Source organism: Falco punctatus, assembly GCF_963210335.1.
Source record: "Falco punctatus genome assembly, chromosome: 7".
Lineage (NCBI taxonomy): Eukaryota > Metazoa > Chordata > Aves > Falconiformes > Falconidae > Falco > Falco punctatus.
Genome location: NC_137587.1, coordinates 62,037,012 through 62,063,286, shown reverse-complemented (window position 1 = coordinate 62,063,286; position 26,275 = coordinate 62,037,012). Strand labels below are relative to the sequence as shown.

The window sequence follows — 26,275 nt, the reverse complement described above, 5'->3', positions numbered from 1 at the left end:
GTCCCTATTGAAACTGTCCATAAATCTTGGCAATATTTGTGAAGTGGATGGCAGGTCATGCAGAACACGCATACACTTACAGTGGGTAAAGATGAAAACCCTCCAATCATGTCAGTACAATTATACTCCAGAATCCAAAGGAATAATCAGGCTTGTGGGAGAAATACCTTTCCATTTCCACGGCCAGCTAGGTGTGAAGGACCCTAGAAGAAGGGCGGCATTAACCTGCCTTGTTAATACTGTGAGCTGAGATGTCAAGCTTATCAGCCCTTCCCTTCCACAAGTGTGCAAGATGGATGTAGGTTCTCAGCGAGTATATTCCCCTAAGATCAATGACCTGGTTAAGGCTAATTATCACACACTCTCACTCTAAATTAAAAAGGACCTTAGTAACTGAAAGCCCTGTATGATTAAGTGGCTCCAAAGATTAACTGTGATAAGAGTGGTATGGTGCTTCCAGGTTTCCTCAGTGCTACATATTTGTCACTCTCTGGACCCACCACACAGACCTTGGAGCTCTGTTTCAAAAGGTCTGCAAAGTGAATTAGTGGTCATTTATCAGTTGGGAGTGGACAAACCAAAGAATGCTTTTGAGCACCAGCTTTGTCTATGCAACAGAAGTTTGATGCCTGGAGTGTTAGCTGAGCTAGTCAGCCTGGCGCACTTCCAGCAGCACCCACCTTGTGCTATTGCCCGGGCTGTCACCCATGAGCTGATCCCCGGGCAGCCTTTAGGAGATTTCCCCCCAGACCCTGACTTTGCGTGAATGCTGAAGGCACAAACGGCTCCAGGTTTGTACAGTGGGCAGGTGCAGAATGCAGCACCAGCGAGACACCCCACCGCCTACCTTTGGTCCTGGCTTACACAGGAGGTTCCCTGTAGAGGCAGCAGCTTTGCACCCCTACAGCTGCTCCTACGCAACGGGTGAAAGGAAGTGGCCTTGGAGAAACAAGGCTGGCAGCTATTGGAAATTATTTCTGCACAGTCCTACAACAGGGAAGATAATAGCCTGAGAACAACCCTCTAGTCTCAGAGCGAACGTCCAGCTGGAGCAGAATAGTCTTTCTGTCCATGGCTAGTAGTGGGTGCTTAGAAATGAATATAAGAAAGAGAAAAAGCAAAGAAAGCAAATTCCCTGCCAATGCCCCTCCTCATTTTTCAGTAATCTGCAGTTTAAAGAGTCCCAGATTGGAGCTTGGATCCACTTCACTGTGCTTAATAAGCCCTTGATGTACTTTTCTTCCATGAATTTGTCTAATTGCTTTTTGAACCCATTTATACTTTGGGCAATGAGCTCTACGGTTTGATTGTGCTTTGTGTGTAGAAAAGGACTTCCTTTTGTTTGTTTAAGTCTATGGCCTGATCGGTTTATTTCGTGCCACTTATTTCTGCCTTACAAGAAACAGTGAATAATTGTTTGCAGTCGCTTCCTCCATGCTATTTATGATTTTATGTAACCATACATACACCCCTCGCTCATTTTTTTTCCATTTTGATGAACCCTAGCCTTTTGATTTCTGTGCGCAGGACCTGCTCCATACCCATCCGGTTGTACTTGCCAGCCATCTCTGGGCTCCTTCTATTTCTACAGCAATGTTGTCTGAGATGGCACACCCAGAACAACCGGGATGTAAGCCATTTGAAGCATAATGACTTTTTTTCTTTTGCAGTCTAGATCTTCCCTAATTACTACTAACATACCCTGTGTGCCTCTTTGACCTCTGCTGAACATTGAACTGAAAATTTATGATTCCAAGGTAACTCCAGAGAGACACTAGCTAATTTGGAACCCGTTTCTATGTATTTACAATTGAAATTGATTTTCCTCATGTGCATCACTTTACATTTATCAGCACAGAATATCTTCTGGTCTGGAAGGGCTGTTACCATTTACTTTGTAAAAAACTGTTCTGAAAGTTTTTCTACTAGCATTTCAAATAAAGAATGCTTCAGATTCATTTCTCTTAAACTACTGACCTCCTCCCTGGTGAACTCCGATAAAAGAATTTATTAGGCTTTTCCACTGTAGCCTTTTCTTCCTTGAGCACCCATTACACCCTAATCATGAACTGCCAGTGTAAAATATCTGACAAGTTTCTTATTTCTGATGCGCTTGAGTTGTTACTTCAATTGCCTCTTAAGAGTTGTTTCTGAAAATCTTTTTTGCCCTGCCATATGACGAATTTTATATTGAACTTGGCCAAGTTTTCTCTTTTTTGTTTTCCTCTTTTTGGCCCATCCACTGCTTTTCAGTGGATGTCTTCTACTTGAAGTATCTTTTTTTAAATCTGCAGCTGAAGCAAACAGCCCTTTTCCTTGTACTCGTTCCTTCTGCAATTTTTGATGCTATAAATTTTAGTGAGCATCTAATGTGAACTTTTAAATAATTTTCATGCCACAGAAAAAGTTTTTACCCTCTTAGCTGTTGATATTCTGCCTCATTTTTTATGAAGTTGGCTTTCCTCAAGATAAATGCTAATGCCACTGAAGTGAAGGTTTTGTTTGTTTCTCAGTCCTACAAAGACTGTTTAATTGAATTAGATTGTGCTTATTATTACAGACTGTTTCTTGAATAGCTGTCTCTCAAATCCAGAACTGGATAAGGAGTTGTTTCTCCTCCTGCAGGATCTCAGAACTCTGTATCCAGACTTTCCATGTTCATTGGGTTCCTGCATTAACAGGACTGCAGAGCTATGCCTAGCTGGGACATGGTTTCTTTTCAGGATAAAACAGCTCAAATGTTGAATAACTGCGTCAGCACATAGGCAGTCTGAGATCTTCCTTGGGGTGTTTTGGGTTGATTTTTTGTTCCGCAATTTTGTTTTTTTCTTTATTAGTAATTCATAGGACTAGTTTTCAGAAGAAGATGCATATATTGCATATCTCCATGCTGTGTTCTTGCCACAGCTTACATAGAAGAGATGGATTCTCAGTGTGCTGATGCCCAGTTTTTTTCTAAAATTAGATGTAGCAGCGTTTCTTAAGACACTCAGAAAATCACCGACCACTTCTGAGTGTCTGTAGTTACATTGTCCATGTCTTTTCTTTCTGATTTCCTTAAGAACTTCCCACAATTCTGCCACTCTATAGATGGTATTTTTTAAATCCCCAAATGTACGAGGCTTGTGTCGTCTATACCAGTGTTCCCTCAAAGTTGGCTCTACTATCTGATGCAACAAATATTGCTCAGAACTACCAAGACTATAAATCACTAGGAGAATGGCCTGAACCCAGTAGCAAATTATCACAGGCAAACTTATAAATCTGTAAAGACTTACATGTTGTACTTGAGCTCAAATTCAAACCTTTAATATGTGGGCCCCTGTACATGGCATCAGCTGGAAAGCAGAACCTTTCTCTGTAACCCTTTAATAAATCAATTCCTTTATTTTTAGTAGCAGCTTTAACTGCCAACAGTTATCTGTCATGCATGGCCTGTCTGGTCTTCTTCACTGTCATACCAGAGCACTCATATTAAATATTATACCGGCATCATGTTTTTGTAAGAGGATTTTGATAAGAAATAAGGGGAGAGTGATAGCACTGCCATGAAACTCCTTTAAGAAGAGCTGCATTTACCCATTATGTACCAGAATTAGCTTTGCCAGCGTGTTTCCAAGAACAGCTGCTATTTGTGGCTATGGCAGCCCTACATCCCTGGAGCATTCAGCAACTGCCCCTTCTCTCTGCACTGTAGCACTATCTGCTATTCAGGTGGTGAGTCCTCACACAGGCATCCAGCAGCACTGTCCGCTGTTGTATTCCTGCTATCTCCTTCTTTGCGCAGTGCTGGGCAAGAAAAATGGTGGGATATTTCATGCCATTGACAAATGGTGCCAGGATTCAGCTGGCTGAGCTCATTTCCACTCTAGCCTTGAGCTGGTTTGAACCTCCGTCTCTGGTATGGAGAGTTTTAACATATCTGCTGCCCTTTGCTACCTGCTCCAAGGTCAGACCTACTAAATAAAGGATCTGCATTAATTGTCATGGGAAAAAAGGGGATTTCAAAGTAACTGTCAAGAAATGAAAAGGCTGGAAACACAAAGCAAATAAATTAGACTACTTTCAACTACCCACTTAATGTTTCTATACTGCCCGTGTGCCGGGGAAGGGCTCCTGGGCTGTGCCTTGCCAGTCCCCGGACTCTGAAAGGCCAGAGGGAGTGGCACACAGAAGCACATAAAAAACATAATTGTTTTCAATTTCCTCTTTTCAAGTGGAATTTTATGATCAGGGTGCAGGGTGATCTGCAAGGCAAGTTGGCAGTGGTTCTGGGCCAAACATAATTTGGGATGACTGCCCCAGAAATACTGGAAGCAGACGGAGACATAAAAACGCTCTGCATGCAGGTCGAAAACTAAGCACAACGTTTGTTATTCTGTCTGTCGTAGTCTGGCGAGATGCTGGGATAATGAGAGGTGGGAAAGCATTGTTTCTGCTATTGATACAGCATGATTACTTTTTCTTAGAATGTTTCTCTTTAGAAAAGATGTATAAAATTGACAAAGGCAATCTATGCATTCCCAGCTAAGGTCTGCAAAATTACGGGCTGCAACCTAAAAGGTGGCGTAGCAGAAATGCAGTGGGATCGGCTCTAGCAGTGACATATGATATCCCACCAGCAGAATTCTGATGGTAGCAAGCGAGAAGGACAGGAGGAGGGATGCACTGCCTAGGATGAGAGAGCTGCTATTTATGCACAAAATACATTAATAATCAACAATGATGAGAAATGAAACAGAAAACTCACATGGCAGTTTAATAGGATTTTGGTAACATCTGATGTACTTATGAAGTTTTGCACGAATCCGACAAGGACTCCAACAAATTCCTTTTCTTGTTTTAATGGAGGTTAAACAGATTTAAGCAAATCTTAGGGCAGATTTATTAAATATTATGTAGATTTTTACAAACCCACTGGAGATTCAATAACAGTTATTTTTGAGTTAGCAAATCTTTCCTTGTGCTTGTTAGAGATCTTGGTAGATTAAACAAGGAGCCAGGTCTAGCAAATGTTGAAATTTAATATTTAGAGTCAGACTGAATAAACCATGGGTGGATTTTGCAATGACGTGTTCAAGATTTAACAAATATTGTCTCATCTCAAGAAAATAAATGTTAAATAAGGATGAAGCTAATAAGTTTCAGCAAGACAAGAGCTCCATTTACAAATCTTTTATGTATTTAATAAATACATTTATTAAATGAAGTGCAGTGCTCATTGGAGATCGTATCGATGTAAGAAATTCATCCCCAGTACAACTTAGTCAGACTAATTCCCTATTTATTAAATGTTCTTGAGATTTAGAGAGTCCACATCAAGCTTAATGTGCATCTGGGAGGCTTGGTAAAGCATTTGTAAGAAATGGCAGACAGTGGCAGCCTTCAGGTTAGGAAGCATCTTTATCTTTTTTACTTATGCAGCATCCCAGGAAAGGGACATCTGAAGGAAGGAAGAGTCATTTTGAAATGAAAGGGTTTCTAATATTAATTTTGTGTGGAAGAGAAGCTTCTGGAGAAGCTTCATGGGAGAAAGGGAAGCCCATATCCAAAAGCAGGAGCACAATGAAGTAACTGGAGGTGTGGTAGCTGTGAGATTATATGAACTTGGCACACTGGGACAGACACCAGCAAGTATCTGGGACACTGAATATTCAGCATTTTTACCATCAGGGAAAAGATATATCCTGCAGATTGCAGTGGACTGACCCCTTAGCCGTAGTGCAGGTGGAACAGCAGGGCAAACATCTGTTAGTCATTTGTCTTCCTCTTGCTTTAACTGCGATTTCTGTTCCTGGCCCACTCAGCTCTTGGCCGCCTTGCTGAGGCCAACAGAGAGGTGGTGAACTCTCCTGGCCATTTTACTTGTGGACATCTATCCCCTGGGAGCTGGAGTGAGGCTCTCAGGTCATGTTTGGGGTCCCTGGAGAGCCAATAGATGGTGCCAGGGCTCAGCTGCTGCCGCTCTGCTGTGTACCGCTCCTTGGCGGACATGCATAAATTAGAGCTACATTCCCACTGATGACCCCAGGCATGGTTTGGTGTCTCAAAATTCACACTGCCCGATGTCACCATGCTCTTCTCTATGGCATTGCAGCAGCACACGCACTGTTCCCAGAGCACTAACACTTCCATGGTGCTTTCAAAGCTTGTCTACATGAACACATATATTTGTGGTGTGATTTGATAGGCCTGGGACAAATGTATTTGACCTATTTTCACATCTAGCAAATGTCCTTTGGAACAAAAATTTTAGCGGTGATGTTTGTGAAGTGGAAATCTTGAATTCTGCTTGGCATAGGTAGTTCAAAAGACAGTGTAAATTAACGGAACAGAACAAAACCACATCATTTGCAGTCAGCAACCTGCACTGGGATATTCCAGGTTTCTTGGAGACTAGAGGGCATCACTTCATGGCTTGACAGCAGCATCATCCTTTTTACAAATGACTTAAATGGAGCAGCAATGCATAGTCCATTTCGCCTGGGTTCCCCTTGCCTGTGCCAGTACCAGGTCTCCGCACACACACAACTGGTCCCACCACTTCCCAGCCTTGCAGTGCCCATCTCACAGAGGAGGTGCTGTTTCTGACTGTTTCACAAAAGAGTGTTTTTGGCAGAGCGTGTGGAGTGTGGAATCCTTGCTGCCTGCAGCCCATCTTGAGAGAGTCTCCACCATCTCTCATAGAGGGGGGCAAAGCCAGGAGACCTCAGTAAAACAGGGGGAGTCCAGCAGGAATGCACACTTAATACAAACAGGACTTCTGTTTCAGAGCAGATCAGCGAAAGAGATTTCCCAACAGCAGAAAATATATCTCTCAGAGGAGATAATCATTATAATTGAAATCAGAAAACCCTCAAGTATCTTTGTGCATACAGTAATAACACAACATTTAGAATCACAGTGGGATTAATAATGGGGGAGCACCGTTCCGCCACTTGTGGTCTGTTTTGTTCGGGGGGGACTGGGGGGGTGAGTTGCACTGCCATTGCAGCAGTCCCCAGGGATGGCTCCTGCCAGGCTTCACTCCCAGACCCTTTGCTGGGGGTGAAGGTGGGGTGGCAACTGGTTTCCCATTCAGTGGAGGAATGACTAGAGAACATGCTGCAACCCCTGGCATGATGGAAACAAAGCTATTTAGCATTCTGTCACTCCACATGGGAAGAAAAGAAAAAGCACAAGAAATCTGGGCTGGGATTCAGCTCACACTAACCTTTGCAGGGACAATTATAAAATGCAAATACTATGGACACTTTCTTAACTCAGCAAATCTATGTATTATCTGCCTCTTGTTCTTTTATCAAGCATTTATTTAAAGAGAAAATTCATCTCCATTTCTTTTTTCTTTCGCCTCCCACACTCCATGATGTTAATACAAGTTGTCCATCAGGTTCCTCATCAGGTTCCACCATGGCAAAGCAATATGACTCCTAAACGCTACTGTGTCACGTCTGATAACTACGATGACACTGCTGGGCAAATCCTTGTTTTGAGCAGCTTTTTACAACATGAGGGTTTGTGGCAGGTGAGGACTCCTTATTTTACAGCAGGAACAGAGAGAAACCCACACATTTTGCCAGAGCAACTCCCACGTGTTGGCAGGGAGCCACCAACTAGATTATCCCATAGCCATTCAACAAGCAAGCAAGATGTCCTAAAGAAGCAAATGTCTCTTGAGACGGTCACTTTTATTTCTAAACCAACCTTGCCCTGGGTTTACATCAGCTCTGACTACAGCATCACCTGCTGCTGATCCCTTCGTTCTTGGCCAGAGTCTGAGGGAAGCTCAGTCCTGTCCGGTTCAGAGCCTGCAATAGTGAAAAAAAGCTCAAGTTACCAAGATGCTAAACAAATATTAAGAACCAGGCAAAAAACCCTGAATACCAGGGGAAAAAAGGTATACAGCTGGAAAAAGCCTCTCCTCCCAAACCCAGACAGATGGGGTCTTTGCTTGCTGTTAAACCTGTTTCATTCGTCACAGTGCGGACAAACTTGACATGACGACCCTCCTGCTAGAAAAGCTGGGACTCCCTTTACCAAGCCGGAGGAGCCAGTTCTTCCAGGTTTTTCAGGAAGATGGCTATGCCAGGCAGTTACGCAGCAGGTGTCAGCAGTGACGCATAAAAGCAGACAAGCGTGTCTCAGTATTCCCTGCCTGCCCGCCCCTCTTCCTCTGCCATTTACATCATGTGTGAATTAGCAGAGTATTTTGCTGCCTTCAACAGCATTTTGAAAATAGATCACCCAAAATTAAGGTCACTTTTCTCCCTTTCTGATTAGCCTTGGGCTGCTACCATATCTCAGGGGTGGAAATAAAATTTAAATGAGGTTCAACAATTAATAGGAAATTTTCTTTAAGATGCTGTTACGTTCTTGCTTCTAAGATCTATTTCCTTGCAGCAATCACCTTTAAGAGTCTCTATTTAATTCAGGTGACAGGTCCAGTGGAGTGAGACATGGGTAAATCTGAAGCTTAAAGTTAGAATAAAACAGAAATCGAATGAAATTGGGTTTTACACTCCGCCTTTCACACTGGGCGCATTGTTATTCACATTTATCACCGTCTATAAAAGATGCAAGAAGAAGAGTAAAAAAGCAGGAAATGAAATGCCAAAAAAATAACTGTCTTTAAATGATGAGCAGCTGAAGAAAACCAGAGAATTCAGACTAAAAAGGACACCCTGAGATAAGGCCCTGAATGCTGGATTTGTTAAAGGGAGAGAGGAGCTGGAAGACATAGTGGGATGTGGGAATTTACAAAATTATACACAGTGAGAATTCAGCTAATTCCTAACTCACTTAATCTGCAGACCCAATTATCTTCACCCCATCAAAAAGCCCTCCACAACAAGCAAAATAAACCCAGAAAACAACCCACCGTAACATTTCCTTCCCATTTTTTTGCCAGTGTTTAATAGCAGAGTGCTCTGCTGAGATTTCCCAGCACTAAGAATCTATTACTTTTAACTCAATATGCCACAGTACTTTTATGAGTATGCTAACTAGCACTGTAAATAATTGAAAATAAGTGATACTTGTTAAAATAAATGAACAAAGTGTATTATGTAATGCAGTATCTTTGATTTTTTTTATTGTGTTTGATTGCTAATTTGCAAAATTCTGCACTTCCAAATACATCTCTTAGTCATTAGTGGAACTTGTTCTGACCTGCTTCATGAATAGAAATGACTGTACGGTTTCAATATCAATAAAATAGGGGATTGCATGGCTATGGAATATGTCAGTTAAAGAGGAAAGGACAGGAGTTGCTGTTGTTACGTAGTTTAGAAATATATCACTTTTTCCTCATCCTCCTGAAACAGGAATGCTTTGCAAGTGAGGGCAATGGGAGAAAGAGGGGTTTGCAAAATTCTAGTCAGAGATATTTCTTCTACATGGGGCACAAATTTGGTTTAAACTCTAACCTCTCTGCTTTTATTTTTGTTGGTGGGGATGGAATGGAAGAACAATGTCATGAGTTATTTTTTTCTGAAGAAAGGAGATTTTTGAAAGAAGTAGCAGGCTGAGCTGTTCCTTCCCTGTGTCATCAAACACCATCACTGTAACAGAGACACCAGGGTGAATGCCTTCAGCCTGGTCTTGTGATCCATGCTGGCCAAGAGATAATATATAATATCAAGTCAAGTGTACCAGAAACCAGTTTATGACTGCGCCAGCAGCCACCCCTCAGCCTGAGGAACCGCTGGGACCCTGCCCCAGCAGTGCGCTGCACAAGCAGGCACCACATTGCAAGCAGCAGCTCCTGGCTGGGGTAAAGGATCTGTATGTAGTGACTCAGTTCCTTAACCAGGGTCCCTTTTTGTGTGCCTGCATTTACATCCAATGTCCATCGCTACTCACGTTGCATATGCTCATGTCTTCCCTTTCAAAACCTGCTCGTTATTTTAGAGCCTTACTGCTGATATCAAACAGGAAGGTTTTCTCTCCTGTGCAATTACGGACATCACATTTGGAAGAGACTTCAGCAAAGCAGCGGAACCATCCCATTGGCCCAGAGCAAGATGAACTCTCCTTATGTCATCCCTGACAGATGTCTGTCCCATTTAAAGACTACCAGGGACAGGTACTCTACTGTATTCCTGGTGCTCTGCTCTCTTCATCACTTGAAAGCTTTTCCTGATATCTGTTCTGAGTCTTTCCTGTTGCAATTGATTCCTATTTCTACTTACCCTACTAACTCTGAAAGCGGAGAACAGATTATAGCCTTCCTAAGTGCCTTTTTAATGTTATTCAAAACTTAAGTTCCCCACCGAATTTTCTCTTCTTTCCACTGAACCATCCCAGGCTGTTCAGTCTTTGCTTGCAGGTCATGTTCCGGAGACTTTTGATCTTCCTGCTTTCCTTTGGTCTCTCCCCAGTCACTCTGCCTGTCCCTTGAAGTGTGCATTAAAACCTTACGCCAATTGCCTAGGAAAGCCTCCGATACACCAGGTTTTTTTGCTGCTTAAAAGAGAGCAAAGTCATATCTCGTAGCCTAAGATTTCTATTCCAGGCTTCCACATTTTGAGCAAGCAGGTACAATGAAACCATCTCTACAGCATCCAGCCTGGCCACCTTCAGTTGCTCACTTTAGTCAGAATAAAAGTTGGCTACACTCAGTCAAGCCCAACCAGCTGGAGCAGACCATGTTATTAAGGACTCCAAGATCTGACCCTGTGTCCTAGATCATGTGAGCGACCTCAAGATGTACCAGAAAACAGCCTATTAGCTAAACTGCCTCATCTGCGTTTTTTAATAAAGGAGTGTTTCACAGTGAAAGAACTCCAGCAGTGTGTCAAATATTTTTTCCCTATATATGAATTTCTATGAGCCGTATGGAAAGGAAGAGGGGGAGTGCACCAAATCTCCATATAAAGCCTCTTTGCTGTGATAACAAGGATTCAAAATTCCCTTTGCAGACAGAATCTAAAAGGTTAAATGTGCCAGTGGAGCTGCCGCTGTCACCCCCCCAGTTTCTCCCCAAAACAGCTCATTTTTTCGACAAAGCCAATTATCTGAAAATGACAGGAAATGATTAGTCATGTTAATTAAAAATAATTTTCTTTCCCACTCCTAAAAAGGTCAGATCGTCAGCTGTATGGAAAATTGAGCCTTCATGCAGTTTCATTTGATTTCCCATTCAAAGTCTAATTAGTTACAATTTGTTGTTAAAAGAGATCTTTTTTTTTTTTTTTTTTTTTTTTTTGATAAAGACCACAATTTTTGTCCTCTCCCTAGTCATTATGAGGCTGATATTATTGTACTGGATGTCTATATGATTTCATTGTGGCTAGCCCAGAAAATAATGAACAAAAGCTCACCCAGAGAGGTGTATTTGAGACCGTTTCTGTGCCTCTGTGATGTCCTCCAGCCTGAGAGGGTTCTCCAGCTGGATCTGTGACTGGGAGAAACCAGGCAGGTCCCCTGGGACACTCGGCAGCTTGTCCCTGTTTTGAACTTCTGGAGAAGTTAAAAGATAAAGATGATACTACAAAACAGAGGCCATCCTGCAGGAAACCGAATGGGGAGAGCAACATCTGGGTGGGGGAAATATGGTTCTTGTCCTAGTCCTGACTTGGTTTTCCATGTGTCATCGTTCGTGAGGAATCAGCAGTATTGGGTAGAGTTCAGCCAGTTTTTGAGGTTATTGCCCGGCAGCTGCCTGCTGCCTTGAGTCGATGCTTCCAGCCCCTCCTGTTATTTTTCAGTGTCTTGTCTGGGTGACAAGAGCCACGTGGCTCTGACAGGCTTTTGCTAGCACATTTGCTCAGTCAGGAGGAGTCAAAGTGCATCATCCACAGGCAGTTTCCTCATCATTAGATTTTCTTATTCCTCCAGCACTAACGATCTCACTGGCAAACACCAGTGCTGGTTATTTTAACTAAGTGATGCAGAGGATGCAGCCCTCAGGCGAGGCAAATTGGCAGTCCCATCCCCATCCCAATCATTACTGGCCACTGTTGCTGTGCCTGAGGACACTAGACCAGGAGCCCCATGCCTCATCATGCTATCGCTGTACAGGCGTATAAAAACAGCTTTTTATTATGGGCACAGAGAGAAAAGACAGGGTGCAACTGGTGAATGAGTAGGGAAGGAGAGAAAGTGCAAAGGCTTGTGGTCATCTCCAACCAACAAGAACTGGAACAACACGAGGCACTTGCACCAAAAGCCTCACAGTCAGAGGGTTTCCTGACTGCGCTTACTTCCAAAAAAAAAAGGTTTGGAAATACCATTAGGGCTACACCTGCTGTTGTGCTTCAAGACTGCTGAATACAGAGCTGAGGCAAGAGACCAACTGGATAAAGCAGCAGCAGAGAATGGTGGAGAAAGTTCATTTTAATTTCTCTGGTAGAGGGGACAGGGAAATTCCTGGGCTGACTGACTGGCTCTGCCCTTTGCTCATTCAGCCTGTAACTGCACTCCCCCCACAGCGGGTGAGATAACTGGTGCCTCTGGCTCCTGTGTGCCAGGCACACCGCTGGCTGCTCCCAACCTTTCTGGGATAGAGATGCGTCCAGTGAAAAATGCATGTTCTTCTGTCTTCCATGGACAGTTTTCTTCAGATCATTCTTGCTTTTTTTCCCCCTCCCCATTCCTTTCAAGAAAATAAATCACATGACTGGTGACATATATGGAAAATAACACTGAAAAATAAGCACTCAAGTGTTTGGTTTTGTACAAACTCTACACAGACAACGCTGATAGGAGTGAACATTTACAACACTCAGCTGTAAAACATTGAGGCACTCTCTAGTCTCATAGGGACTACCCGACAGGCTGTGAGTGATAAATACCATTTTGGGAAACTCCTCACCAGGAGAATTGATTTATTTAAAGATTTCCAGTCTCAGCTTGTCTTATACTGGAACCAGTGCTCTGTCCCTTTCCAGTCTCCTTGAAGTAGCTTACTTCTAAAGAAAATTGCCTTTCCTTTTAATAAGAATTTGTGCCTCTACATCTCCTCCCCCCTCCTGTGGGTGCGGCGAACCTGGGGAACAAATAGGAGTGTTATTACTGAAAATAACAGCTTAGAAGAGTTTCAGACTAACTCCCAGTGTCTTAATAGAGCCCGTCAACATGGAAAGACCATTGAGTAGCACAAGTCAAATGCGAAACCACTTAGCAGCGCAGCAGTGTGGGAGATTAAAATGCCTCTTTGCAGAATATAAAGGTCAGTGAGGCAGTAAACTCCTTAAAGGGGAAGACAATACATTTCATGCATGAAGGACCAAGCCTGGAAAGATATGTGTCAGCCACGTGTGTCAATAATCCGTTCTAAAGGAAAATATATTTATAGATACTATTTAGGGACTTAATGGCATGCAAAGGCAACGGCAGTCCTATGGCCAGCCACGGGCTCCCCAGCTGGGAAGAAAACGCTCAGAGGCAGAGAGCTATACCTGTTTTTCTGTGCCCTGCTATAAACCTACTGCTGACACCTGAGAGAGCAGCTCCTGCTGTGAGACACCAACCCATCCTGCCCCACTCCCATCTCCACTGCCCTCAGCCATCCAGGCTTAGCCACCTAATGGGATTGCTCATCGAATGGGCACATAAGCACGTGTGTATGTGCTAACATCCATCCTAAAGACTTTTAAGTTGCACTTGTCCACCAGATATTTGAATAAATCTGTGCAGCCAGCAAGTGGCGATGGCCTCGTCACACTGTGTGAGTCCACTTTGCTTAGCTAATTGGAGTGCTGTCGAGCTCGCCTCAGTCCAAACACCTCCCTCTCCTGCACATTGGTGCTACCTTTATATCCTATCCAACTGGGAAAAAGCAAAACAGGAGCATTAAGGAGTTAGTTTTGATGTCACACCAAGCAGTGGTAGCATGTGAGCAAGTTCACCAAGGAGCTGAGGAATGCGCTGAGCGGTGTGTACTCACAAACAGAAAAACGGAGGCAAAGGAAGGTGGAGAGTAGTTTGTAGAGGTGAATTCTCCTCTCGTTTGTGACCCTGTGAATCCAAAATGACATTACTAGTAAACATAGAAAGTTGTAGCAGAATTTATCCTTCTGCCTCTGTTTTCCAGCTCCATTTCCTCTGCATATTATTGATGATAATAATAACAATAATAATACCCAGCTCTTAAAGCTTTTCCAGAAAAAGCTGATGTCTCTAAGCCTGCTGCCAGCAGGGGATATGGAACAGCTTACTATGAGAAAATGCTGATTCTGAAAATCTGAATGTTTCAAGGGACAGTATCAATTTCATCTGACTTTTATTTAACATTCTGCTTTGGTAAGGCTGAAGTAGTTTGTTTCAGCCTCATCATGTTGGCTCTCATATGAATTATATTATACACCAACAAACGTTGCAATGAGGCAATTTTCAAAAGCAGTTTGGGGAAGGGAAACTTCATTTCATGAGAAATTTAAAAATGCCAGGGTCCTTTTTCAGAATTTGCTCAGTCTTTTCTGAAATTTCTCTAGGATGGAAAGAACAGAAACTGCAATATTTGGGGAGCACTAGGTGGAAGCCAGCAGCTTGATAAAGACAGTGATTTTGAGAGTGAGCTAGCCTATTCTAAAAGCCACAAGGGAAAAAAAAAAAAAAAAAAAAGGCGGCTGAGGCTCCTGTGAAATACAGGCATCAGCTTTCCTGAGGACAGCTATGTCTGTGACTGTGTTTTTCACCGTCTTTTTCAAGAACAAAACAGCCTTTTAGAAGTGGCTCGACATCTCTCAGCAGATTGGGCAGGACTGAGCACTGCCATCCCATGGACAGAGCACTGGACTAGCAGAAGGATCACAGAGGAGGCAGCGTGCTTGGAAAGGATGCCCAGAGCAGGGCTCAGGATCTCTCCCAGCATGGGAGGCACAGTCATCCAAGCTTCCTGGACCTGTGCAGCTGGGAAAGGCACTTTGCTGCCTGAAAAACGCTATGTCAACACCTAGCATCACCCCTGAAGGTACTGCCATCAGGACACTATTACCAGCTCAATGCATGCAGGCTGACATCTATACCACTGGCCTGCTCTGCATCCCTTAACAAATCGTTTCATCTCTGCCTTCTAACCACCTTCCTCTGGTTTTGTCCAATTTAGTTCTCCCTGAGGGCAAGAACTCCAGGTGGCTTTTTAGTGTCTAACACAACCTTGGTTAGCACTTCTAGGCAGGAATGCGTTACAGATAATAAACTTTAGCGCTTGGATGATGAAAATAGCCTGGAGTCTTCATTCAACATTGCACTCAACATGAGCGTATACGGGATCAGATATTGCATTAGCTTGATCTTTGAAGTGGGTTTTGTGGCACTAAGAACTCAATGAAAACCATAAAACTAAGACATGAAATGCGCTGCCTGCCTCCATCCAGTCTTTGATTTGGATGTGAAACCACATGGAGACTGCACACTCGTCGTAAATACATTAGAGAGGCAAAACAGAAAACATCTCGAGGAAATGGTAAATGGGAAAAGGCTTCTGAATTTTTTTAATAACGCATGCTCTGTTTGAAGGATTTGCTGAGGATCTTGTTTATAACCCTGCTGCAAATAAAGTACTCCAAAATAAAAGCTGTTTGGTCCTTTCAAGCTAACAGCACTTTGTTCGCAACACATTAGTGGAACAATTTTAAAATAATGACTTAATTTCTTTTTTCTCTTGAAAGATGCTTTTTTGCAGTCAGAGGCTGGTTCTTTATTTTCTCAGTCTGCACTCTGATTCATTAGTACTAGTTGCATCTAACTTGTAGAGGTTTATTTGTTCAGCTAGAAATGGGACATTAACATTTTAAGAGAATGATGCATAGCTTTTAGAGATAATATTCTCTCTTCCTATTCTGCTGATGCTCTCCTAGAAAGTGCAGAATGCCACATTCTCTCCCTCCAAAATGATGAGTTTATTATAAACAGTTTAGCACTTGGGGCATAATTTTCTATTTTTTCCTTTTTTCCCCCCACTTTTTTTCTAATAAAAACACTTAACACTTTCTGCATGCATTTACTGGGCTGAAAAGCTGGAGACTGACAGTATTATTCAGACTCCAGAAAAAGGCACGCAGACCATGAGCCTTATCATCCATCCTACCCCTGGAGCCTTTCTAAAGGCAAGCCAGGGTCTCTTGCCACTCCTGCCTGTGCACGTTGACCGCGGTCGGGAGCAGTCACTTATGAGCACATCTGATATCCCATACCTGTGTCAGCAGCCACTGTGGCTCCAGAACACCTGAGTAGGAGTTAAGCATCTAAATCACTCTAAGATACTGTCCCACTGAGGGACAAGTGGAGTCCTGCAGTATGTGCAAAACACTGCACTGAAAGGGTGTTAAGGCTGTAGAAGCAAGTGTTTGCAAATTAAGCCATGCCATAATTACAAGCTCTACAGTCTGGAACTACAAGTGCTGCGACAGTCCATGTGCTTCTTGTTGTCTCTTTTACAGTTTGTGACTTGGCTGAAAGAAGGTAGGTGAGATACAGGCAAAACCTTATGCTTCTGATACAGGATGATCTCCTCACCATCCGATTACATTCCTGCCTCTGTTGCAGAGTATGTGGACTGTAGAATTTTCCCATAAAATTACTGCTAGAATTTCTTAACATCAGTAAAGCAAAAAGATTCTACCACTTCAGATACTAATAAATGACTGAACATTGTGAAAAGTAAAAGTTAAAAAACAAACAAACAAACAACCCAGAATCCAAAACAAAAAAGGCAAGATCATCTGGCATACAATCAGGCACCTAAACAGTTTGCATTAAGCTATGCCATAAGCCTGTAGCTTATGCAACTATAGCACGACCTACCTGTGCCTTTTTAACTTCAATATTTACCAAAATACAAGTATTTCTAGCTCCTGTAGGCCTCTTGCAGAAATACATTTTCATTTTGCCTCTGGCTGCAGCCCAGACAGCACTCAAACCTCGGAAATCTGCCGGCAGTGGCAAATACACAGCTCCTTGCCCCGACCTGTGCTGCATCGTGTGCTCCCAAGGCAAGCTGCACCGTCCAGGCTGCTTGCTTCCATCTCCCAGGCACTGGCTTTCCACCCTCCAGCTTCCCAATCTCAAATACACAGTTGCATCTGCCAGGGTTAATTTTTGCAGCACCTTGAACCATCTGATTTCAAGAGGGGAAGCAGGGGCCTGTGACCAAATTGTCAGAGCTGGTAAAACATGGGGTGATTTAGGTCTGAGAACTGATCCTGTGGTCGGGGTCGAGAGACATCAGCTCCACTCCCTGAGCTACCGGCATGAGCTTGCATGTCCTGGGTAAACCACATTTTTCTGTAGAATCTTTCTCTTAACACTTTGGTCATGGGGTATTGTCCACCTGGCTTTGAAATCCACTGGAAAAAATGTTGCTGTATTTCCTACCGCAATGGCCACAGGCACATATCGACTATTCTGTGACTGCGCTTCACGTCCAGAAGTCACAGCTGGCCATTTCCTAAAACAAAAGGACGTGAGACTTGTACTCTAGGTTTGAGAATGATCTGGAGGAGAAGGAGGAGCACAGCATTATTGCTGTGAGTAAATGTAGTATTTAAATGCATGTTTATTCAGGGTGGTTCAACTGCAAATAAACCTGAACACACTGGCTCCCTGGCAGCAAAGGGACATTGAAGGTGCACAGAGACTGGATTTGTCAGACTGGACAGATTCAGGCAGAGTAACAAGAATAAAAATGTGATTCTCATGAATTTCCTGGCTTTTATCAGTTTGTGTCATGCATAGTGCTGGTATTAACTGAATCTACATTCGTATCTGTTATTATCTATTTCGATGACCGAGACTAGCAATTAATAATAACAGCAACAGGAATAACACTGCTTTCTGAGATGAAAAATATCTGACACTGATTAAACTGCAAATCTAAATAATTGATATTAATTACATGAAGTTTTTAGCAATAATCTGCACAAAAGAACTCTGAAATTAGAGGATTAGAAACCAGAGATAATTCTCAGCAGCTGGTCCAGCAGCATTATGCAGACGTGTAGGTGACATAAAACCAAGGACTGTTATTCAGAGAGCTCTTCATCTTCCTTTACCCATGTTAAACTGGCATTTTCTGAAGTAAGATGTCCAGGCTGGCAGAGAAGGGATTACTTGGTCCCTGACAAATTAAAAATAAAATAATTTTAACTTTCTGTCTTTGAACAAGCCAGCATTCCCAGAAGATTTGCAGTTAAAAGGTCTTATTTTACTATTTTGGACCCTTCTTTCCACTCCCAATTTGCAATCTCAGGACAATGTATACACAATCAAAAAACACATCCACAGAGATGTGACAGGGCAGTGAATCCAGATGTCATGGACAGAGCTCAGATCTCAAAATCCACAACAATTTTTTTTAATATTTATCTTCCCTGGAAATACAGGGATTTATGCTAAAGCTGCAGCAGTGGGAACCTGGTGGGTAGATGTCAGACACCATCTGAGCATCTGGCCCCTTATTGTATTTTAAATGATACACATTTATAACTGTAAAGCAGACCGACAAGCGATACTGTCTAACATCACCATCACTAATAGCTCTAATAGCTCATGTATCCGCAGGCTGCTTCATCCTGTCCCATCTCAAAGCAATTTTGAGACAATGGGCCCAGCTCTTCCCAGATAGATATAAATGAGATGTATAGAAAAGGCACAATTCCCTCCATAACAATTAAATGATGCTGATCCCCTTTCCAGTCTGAGCCACCAGTCACCTAGTTGTACCCCAGAGAGGCAAATGACATGTAGAGATCCAGGGGAATTTTTCCATTTCTTTAAAACTCATTACTCTCACCTTAGCAAATGGTTTAACACTGTATTTTTTTTTTTTTTTAGGGGTGCAGTCTTTTTAAGGAAAAAATGCTGAAATGTGCAAATGTGCAGAACAAGCCTATGCAGATCCATCATCTGCTGATCCTTCCTGGTGAGGGTGCAATTCCCCTTGAAGTCAGCATCAAGAACCACCTTTCTCACAGGGAAAAATCCCGGGGTGCAGGCAGCATTAGCACGTCTTTACCAAATACCTGCTAAGGCAGCCTTAGCACTTACAATTTTGAAAGCCACGTTATAGCTTATAAAGGGAGCTATGCAGACTTTGGATTTGACAGCTCCTAAAAAGCCTGTGCTCTGCCAGCATCCAGCTCCATACCTATATGTGCTCCAGAAAGGGATGTACCAGTGCATCCCTTTCTTCTTGGGCTGTGAGTGATGGGACACTGGAATTGGCCTCCTCCCAGCAAAGCAGAGGCCTAGAAATGCTCCTCTGGAAGGGAAAGGGAGGAAAAAGAAATGGGGCCAAACTAATAAGCACTGGGAACCCATGATATGACATGTTTTGGCTCTTTCCAAACTTAATGCAGTTTTTATATGTAGACATAAAAGCAAACATTTTCTGACTCCCCCCAAATAATCACCTGATAAACCCCCACTTTTGGAATTGGTCCGAGCCATCCATTACACCACTGCCATGAACTTTATTTCATACCACACCAGGGAGGAGACAGAGCAGTTGGAGTGCTCAGACATTACATGTAATAACTGGTCATAAAAATCAATGTAAAATTTAATGCAAAAGGTCTGTGGGCACCCAACCATTGGAATCCAGTGATAAGGCAGATGGAGAGCAGCACTGTGCTTTCCAGCAAGTAGTATATTTTCTTTAATGTTCCTGAATTATATGTATTACCGTTGCTGTTTTGTTCATCTACATACTAGTTAAATGTGTTGCAGCCACGATATTTATGTCTCTGGGTGGTTTTCGGTTGCAGTTTCCCGGACACAGGGTGTGTTTTGTATTCTGGATGGATCACATGGCAGGACCTGGGAGGGAGAGGAGAAATGTCTTTCTGCTGTTTTCTCCGGTGCTCCCTGATTGATATGCAGCTAATAGTCCTCTGTGTCCTACTCTTCATGGAGGGGCTGGGAACAAAGTTGTCGTCAACCGTGTGTGCCTGACCTAGACTGTCCTAAAGAGCAAAGGTTGCATTTACATGCAAGCTCAGTGTCACGTGTATCACTCAGATGGTCTTCAATGGAGTTTTGGTGCTCAGATGAATAATTTTATTTGAAATAATGTTTCTTGTCAGCCAGAGGATACTTCCTAACACACTGGCTGCTTCACAATGTGCAGGGGAGAAAGGAGGGAAATGGAGCCTTGAACCCATCTGAAATAAATATTAGAAAAGAAAACATAATAGAAAAGACTAGCGGGTCATTGACCTTTGCTTCCAGCCTCACATGAACAGGCAATGGGCTGCTGAAGTTGAAGCAAAGGGCCATGTCTCTTCAGTTCCTCTCTGTCCTTGTCACTCAACATACAACTTTTCACACGCATTCCCACAGGAGTGAAGAAAAGAAGAAAGAGATTGTTTGGTTATATCTATTTTAGCATGCACAGGTGTTCAGATATGAAGAACTGAGACCAGAGAGATAGTTGATGCTCAGATGTATCCATAAAGTCAAAGAAATGGGAGTCCTATTTAATTGTAATACTAGAGAATTACATTGTTCCTAAGCATTTGGGCAACAGGCTCATTTCAAACGACAGTAACCTGTAGAATGAGTCATTCTATTACATTCCTTTTAGATATACAGCTGCAGTGGCTGTGCATGAAGTGTAAGTCTGGGGCATTTTCTCTTAGTTCAGGGAGCTGCTATTGATTTTACCCTGATAGATACTTGGCTCCAACATATGATGAAAAATCATTTAAAAGAGAAAGAGAAAAGAATTTGTAAGTCCTCACATTTGTGATTCAAAATGCTCCTGTTTGGATGTCACAGCAAAATTCCAAGGGGGGGAAAAAAAAAAAAAAAAAAAAAAAAGGTGGCCAAAAGGGTGGGGGTCATTGCAGACAGACAGACTGGGAGAAGCTGAAACAAAATTTTGTGAAGCCATTTTACAGTGCAGCTAAAGTGCTCTGAAGTATTTATTAAAGCAAACAATTATGCTATCCTGTACTGTTTAAGGTTATTATAAAACTTGTATTAGAAGAGTAATTGCCTCTGGATGAGCACATGGCTTCGTCTGCTAGTAAAAAAGAGACTATTTTCATAGGCTAATGATTTCTGTGTAAGAACTGGACTGCAGTGATTCAGTGAATGCAATAGCTGAATTTTCGGGCATAATCAGAAAGTCATTAGATAAAAGTCTGCCTCATACGGAAATATGAATGTGAGGTATACAACATTTGTTTTTGGATGCAGCACATGAGGGTGTGTCACACATATTAATACATATATATGTCAATGCCACCTGTGCATATATGCATTAATGGAGAGGGCCTGTCCTGCAGGTGCAGATGCCTTACCAGGCTTTTCCCACAGTACCCAAGCAAAATGTTAAGTTCTGCATCTTGGAAAACGTGCCCCCCTCAGCATATCCTGCTGGTGCTGCTTGTAAAAAAGAGCAGTTCAGCAAGTTCCACCCTGCCATAATAACGCTTTGCACTCTAAGATGAACTGAGGCCTCTTTGAAGGTACCCCTGAAATCATGAGATCAGTTCAGACCACCTCATCTGACTAACGTAGGGCTCAGCAGAGATATTGAATACTCTCACAAACACTCATTCCATCACCTGGATGTGTTTGGGACTTTGGGGTGCCAGGGGGGTTGTTTATAGTGGATCAAGCTGCCACGGTTCTGTATAAAGGACTCCATGGTTCTGTTCCATTGCTTCACAATCCACAACAGGCAAGGAATCAGTGAAGCTGGTGGGAAAGCAGCAGAGTGGTAATGGAGAAGTGGATAAAGACAAGCATCTGGTGCAAGTGGTATTGAAACTCCCTTCTGAGGTGTTTTAAACATGACTTAACAACTGGAGACATTAAGCCTGGAGCTGTCTAGCACAATAAGCAAATGATATCCCCATTTCACAGCAAGGTAAACTCACACTCGAAGGAGCTGACTGGGCTGCTGGTTATTGCACAGCAAGATAGCAGTAGAACTAGAAAAGTATGTGGAGAGCAACCTACAAACTCCCCCAAGACCTCCCTGGTTGGGGCAGCAGAGAGGGAGGAAGCGAGCAGTGAGGAGGAGAGCAGAAGGATAGTAAAGAAAGCAAAGCACCATCTAACTTCCTAAATTGTGCTTGGCACTCAGGCATGTCGCTAAATGTCATGGCTACCTCAAGAACACTGTGTGACCAGTACGTCGGGGTCACTGCCTCGGAAGAGGCTGAAGTGTTGAAAACTCACTGGAGGGCTGCAGATAGAGGGAAGCGTTGGGACGGAAGCCAGCACCTCAGGCGCTGGAAAGCTGGAGGCTGTCCAAGTGACCTGTACAGGTAGAGCCAGCGGGTGTCCTGTTCATGGGGCTATTTGTCACACTAAAGTAGATTATCAGAAAATAAAAGTCCAGCCTACATGTTTATAAATCCTTCCACATCCCAGCCACAGGGCTCTGGATGTGATGTGCAGGTAGCTGGCAATGAGGTTTCTGATTCGTGACAGAGGACTCTAGTCTTTCCCCATCCAGAGAAGGGAAAGTATTTTGGGGGCTGAAGGCTCCTCGTGGGTGAGCTCACCTTTACACATCCATGCCCTTCTCTTCCCAGCCAAGCAGTGTTCGTCTTGTTGGCTGCAGTGTTTCGCATACATGAGCTGTGAACCTGCAGAAGTCAGGGCTGTTCATCTCTGCCATTGAGCCTCCCTCCCACTGCAGGCATTGCCACACACACAGGCAAATAATCATCACTATTACCGGCTACCATTATTAGTGTTAAGGACAGTTAAACAGGCTGCACAGCATATAATCATTTCAATTGATGCTGAATTTGAAGTTTCCAATGTTAAATCAGCATAGAATCATTTGATTCTGGTTTAGATTCTGTTTTCATTCGCACAGCAAAGAACCGAAGTTGATATGGAAAGAGCCAGGTAATTCTGGAGTGCATGTTCTGGAGTTATTTCTGTGAGCCTAAGACCCTCAGCTGAGGGTGTCCTTCCACGGATATCTCTGGGGAGCACTCTAAGGACCCAAAGCAGAGATAACAGTGCAAAGCCAAGACATCTTTGTGGTTGGGGTTCTGCTTCTCAGATAAAACCAAAACCGGGAGAAAAAATAGAGTAATGGCCAGGAAACAGTAGAAAAATTACCGTAAGTCAGGGCAAACCACTGGTTGCTACTGGGTGGTGGCTCTGCTCTTGTTCCTGTGTTCCACCAACTGCCTTCTGCACCCACTAAAAACTAACTAAAACTTAGATTTTGCATAACATCCAACCTACTTCCGCCAGATCTCTCTGAATGGGAAGTGACGGGCTGGTGTGAGCAGAGGGATCGCACATCTTGCGTACTGAACTCAATTCATTACTCTGCAATACAGCCAGCGGAGTCACACGGGGATAGAAAACATGGCGATGAATCAGGCCCAGCGTTTGCTGCAAATTTAAACTGCTGTCTGGTTGGCAAATAGCTCTGAAACCAGTCCCAGTGCTGTGTAAGTAGCTTCATTACTCTTAAGTGCTATATTTACTCAATAATTTGGACTGATCATTTTCAGGTTCGTTAGTCCCAATTGTTCACTTTTCACGTGGCTTGATTGGTTTTTCAAACCACGTGGTTTTGGTTTTTCTCCAAAACTGAGAGTAATGGGTAGAAAAATGCTAATAACAAAAAATACACCTTCTGGAAAGTTGGGTTTTTTGTTCTTTTTTAACTGAATAATGACCCGAACAAAAGCTCATTAAGCTCTAGGGGTTTGAGAACACTGTCTGGATACACTGGAGCTCTCTGGGTATTTGGGGAAAGCAAAACTAGAAATCCAAGTTAAACTGAAGAGAATTAATTCTTTCAGGACCACTTCAGGTCATATTTAGCAGTCTTGAACCTCGACCATCAGCTGCGCTTGAAGAACATGGATGCAAATGACTCTGGAGGAGGCAAATGCTCTTGTTCTGAAGAAGAGTGGCCCTCTTCTGTGGATAGCCTGATTCCAGGATAGCTGCACCTACACAGATATCGTAAACGGCTGGGTGTTGTCCTGGCCATCAGAATCAGTTGCTGATCTCCCTGTTACACACCCTTGTACTTCAAATCTAGCCAAGAACAAAACCATGCCAAGACTTGCTATTTTACAATATGAGGTTAAAACCTCCATTCTCAACTGCAGTTTCTCCAACTGGCTCCTTAATCAGTCACCCAATCTGCTTCTTCATTTACTCGTCTGTCTGTTCTCCTCCTCACCCCTTTGCCTCATTCATTTGCTTCTCTCCACTGGGACAGTTCTTCCATTCTATTTTTGCTTTAGGTCTAGCAGCTAAATGATAAAAAATGGCACACAGCAAATAAGTGCTTTATCCAGAGGCTAGAGGATGGTTAAAGACTAAATGAAAACAATTTGTAATAAAAGCTCCAAATCTACTGCCATTTAACAAGAAGTTGAAACAAATGATCTCCATAAATCATGCTAAGATTTATTAAGGATTTTCAAGCTACATGTATTGCTTAATTACAGAACAATAATATGCAAGGAAAATGCTGATGATAACTTTTCAAAATATATCCTTGAATGTCACACTAGGCTTCTTGGGGGTAGTTTCAATCACCTGTGTGTTTTTGTGCAATGAAGAGGAGATAAAAATCAGCCATGTGGTTAAGGGAAATAGTTCTCAGCACAAACTGCAGGTTAAAATAATGTATTGAACCAATAACACGATATCACGAGCGTACCAACATCAGAACCATTAGCTTTGCAGACTAAGCACTGGCAAGTCAGGGATTTTATCTTTGAAAGGGGCTACAGAGCTGATTGCCTGTATAACCCTGACCAGAGATCCTACACAAACATCTGTGTATGAAGTCCATCTAACTCATACCCTGCAGCAGGAGATGTCTAACGGTCTCGGAGGAGGGCAAGTGGCTCAGAGTAAAGGAAGCAGAGGGGGGGACTCAAAGTGAGCTCCCAATGAAGGTACAAAATGTTTAGGGCCTTCTGTTTTAAAAGCCAGAGCCTGGTTTGTAAAGGATGGCAAAGTCCACCAGTAATGAGGAAGCCCTCGTATCCCTACCACGAGCAGCAATGACTGAGGATGCTGTGGCATCTTGTATGAGTTTTATCTGAGCAGAGGTTGTGTATTCATACCGAGCCCCACAGAGGGGAGTCAAGCAGACTGTTCTCACAAAGCAACCAGTACACCTTTGTCCTCAGTGCAGATGGATTTCAATGGAAAGTTTCATTGCTTGGACTGCAGATTTCTTTAGGGTTTGTTTGGGGTGTTTTCTCTTAGGTTGCTCTTCTTTCCATCTGCTTTATCTGGGTTTGGAGCTTGGGAAAGGCTCCTAGTAAAACCAGACTTATTTTCTTTAGGACAGCAGCACAAGATTTTTACCCAACATTAGGGTGAGTGGTAGTATTGGACAAAGATGGTTGAAAGCTTGCATCGTAAGGGACTGTATTATGCCTGAGCCAGCAAAAGGATTTCCATTTTCAGGAATGCTAGACTAAACAAAACTTCTCCCAACCCCAAGTCCTCCTGAAATGAGTAAAGAAATAAACAAATTAGCTAATGTGATGATTTATCTTGTACCATTTGGATTTTTCCCCCTTGAGTAAGCAAATTCATCAGCCAAACTTCAGCGGTAAGTAGTAAGGCTTAAGGGTTGCTACAAACCTTGTGCTCCAGCACACCCAGAATGAAACTTCAGGCTTCCAGCTCTCTGAGAAATAATCCCAGAAAAGCCAGTTGACCTGTCAGAGGCTGTGCACGTAACACTGAAATTCATTATATTAATGAAGCAGTGGAACTGTCACAAAAAGTAGGAATCACTGCAAAATAAGCAGGGAGGAACTGATCCATTGCATTACGGTTGCTGTGAAAGTAGCTGGATTTCACTCCTACCCTTTAATCCTTCCATCTTAATCAGAGCTTGTCAAGGTTTCCATCCAAGATATAAAGCAGAGGAAGTCTGGAGAGCCACCTCCACTACCTGATGTAATGGTGTAACACAGCCCTGAAGCGGCAGCTGTGAAAACCAGAACAGCCAGACAAATACGGTAATGCAAGTTTGTACGGCCAGGAGTGTCTGGAGGAACCAGCTTCACAGATCAGACAAAAAGGCAGAGAAGGCAAGTTTTAGGTTCTCACTTTGGCTTGCAACATTGCAAAGCAAACTGTCCTCAGGTCCTTTGGAAGGACTTTCTGTGCTACAATTATCCAGCTCTTTGTGTCTGAATCGGGATTAGTGCATGTGAGCTTGGAAAGGTTCAGAGAAATATCCAAAAGTTTTGTCATTCAAGACTTCAGAATATGATCTCACAATTAGCAGAGTCCACCTAACACCTTCCTCCAGAAGCAGGGCAAACTAGCCTCCGTATCCTGCTTAACTCGTGTGTTCGGT

General features: G+C 43.0%; 1 protein-coding gene across 1 annotated transcript in view; it reads left to right on the top strand.

Annotated features, from left to right (window-relative positions):
- AGBL1 (AGBL carboxypeptidase 1) overlaps window positions 1-26,275 on the top strand; it is a 465,261-nt gene that overhangs the window by 404,444 nt on the left and 34,542 nt on the right. The window contains exon 24 of the mRNA XM_080396228.1: window positions 1-26,275. This exon is cut by the window's left edge and continues 5,340 nt beyond it; it is cut by the window's right edge and continues 13,389 nt beyond it. The gene's annotated coding sequence lies outside the window, so the exon portion shown is untranslated.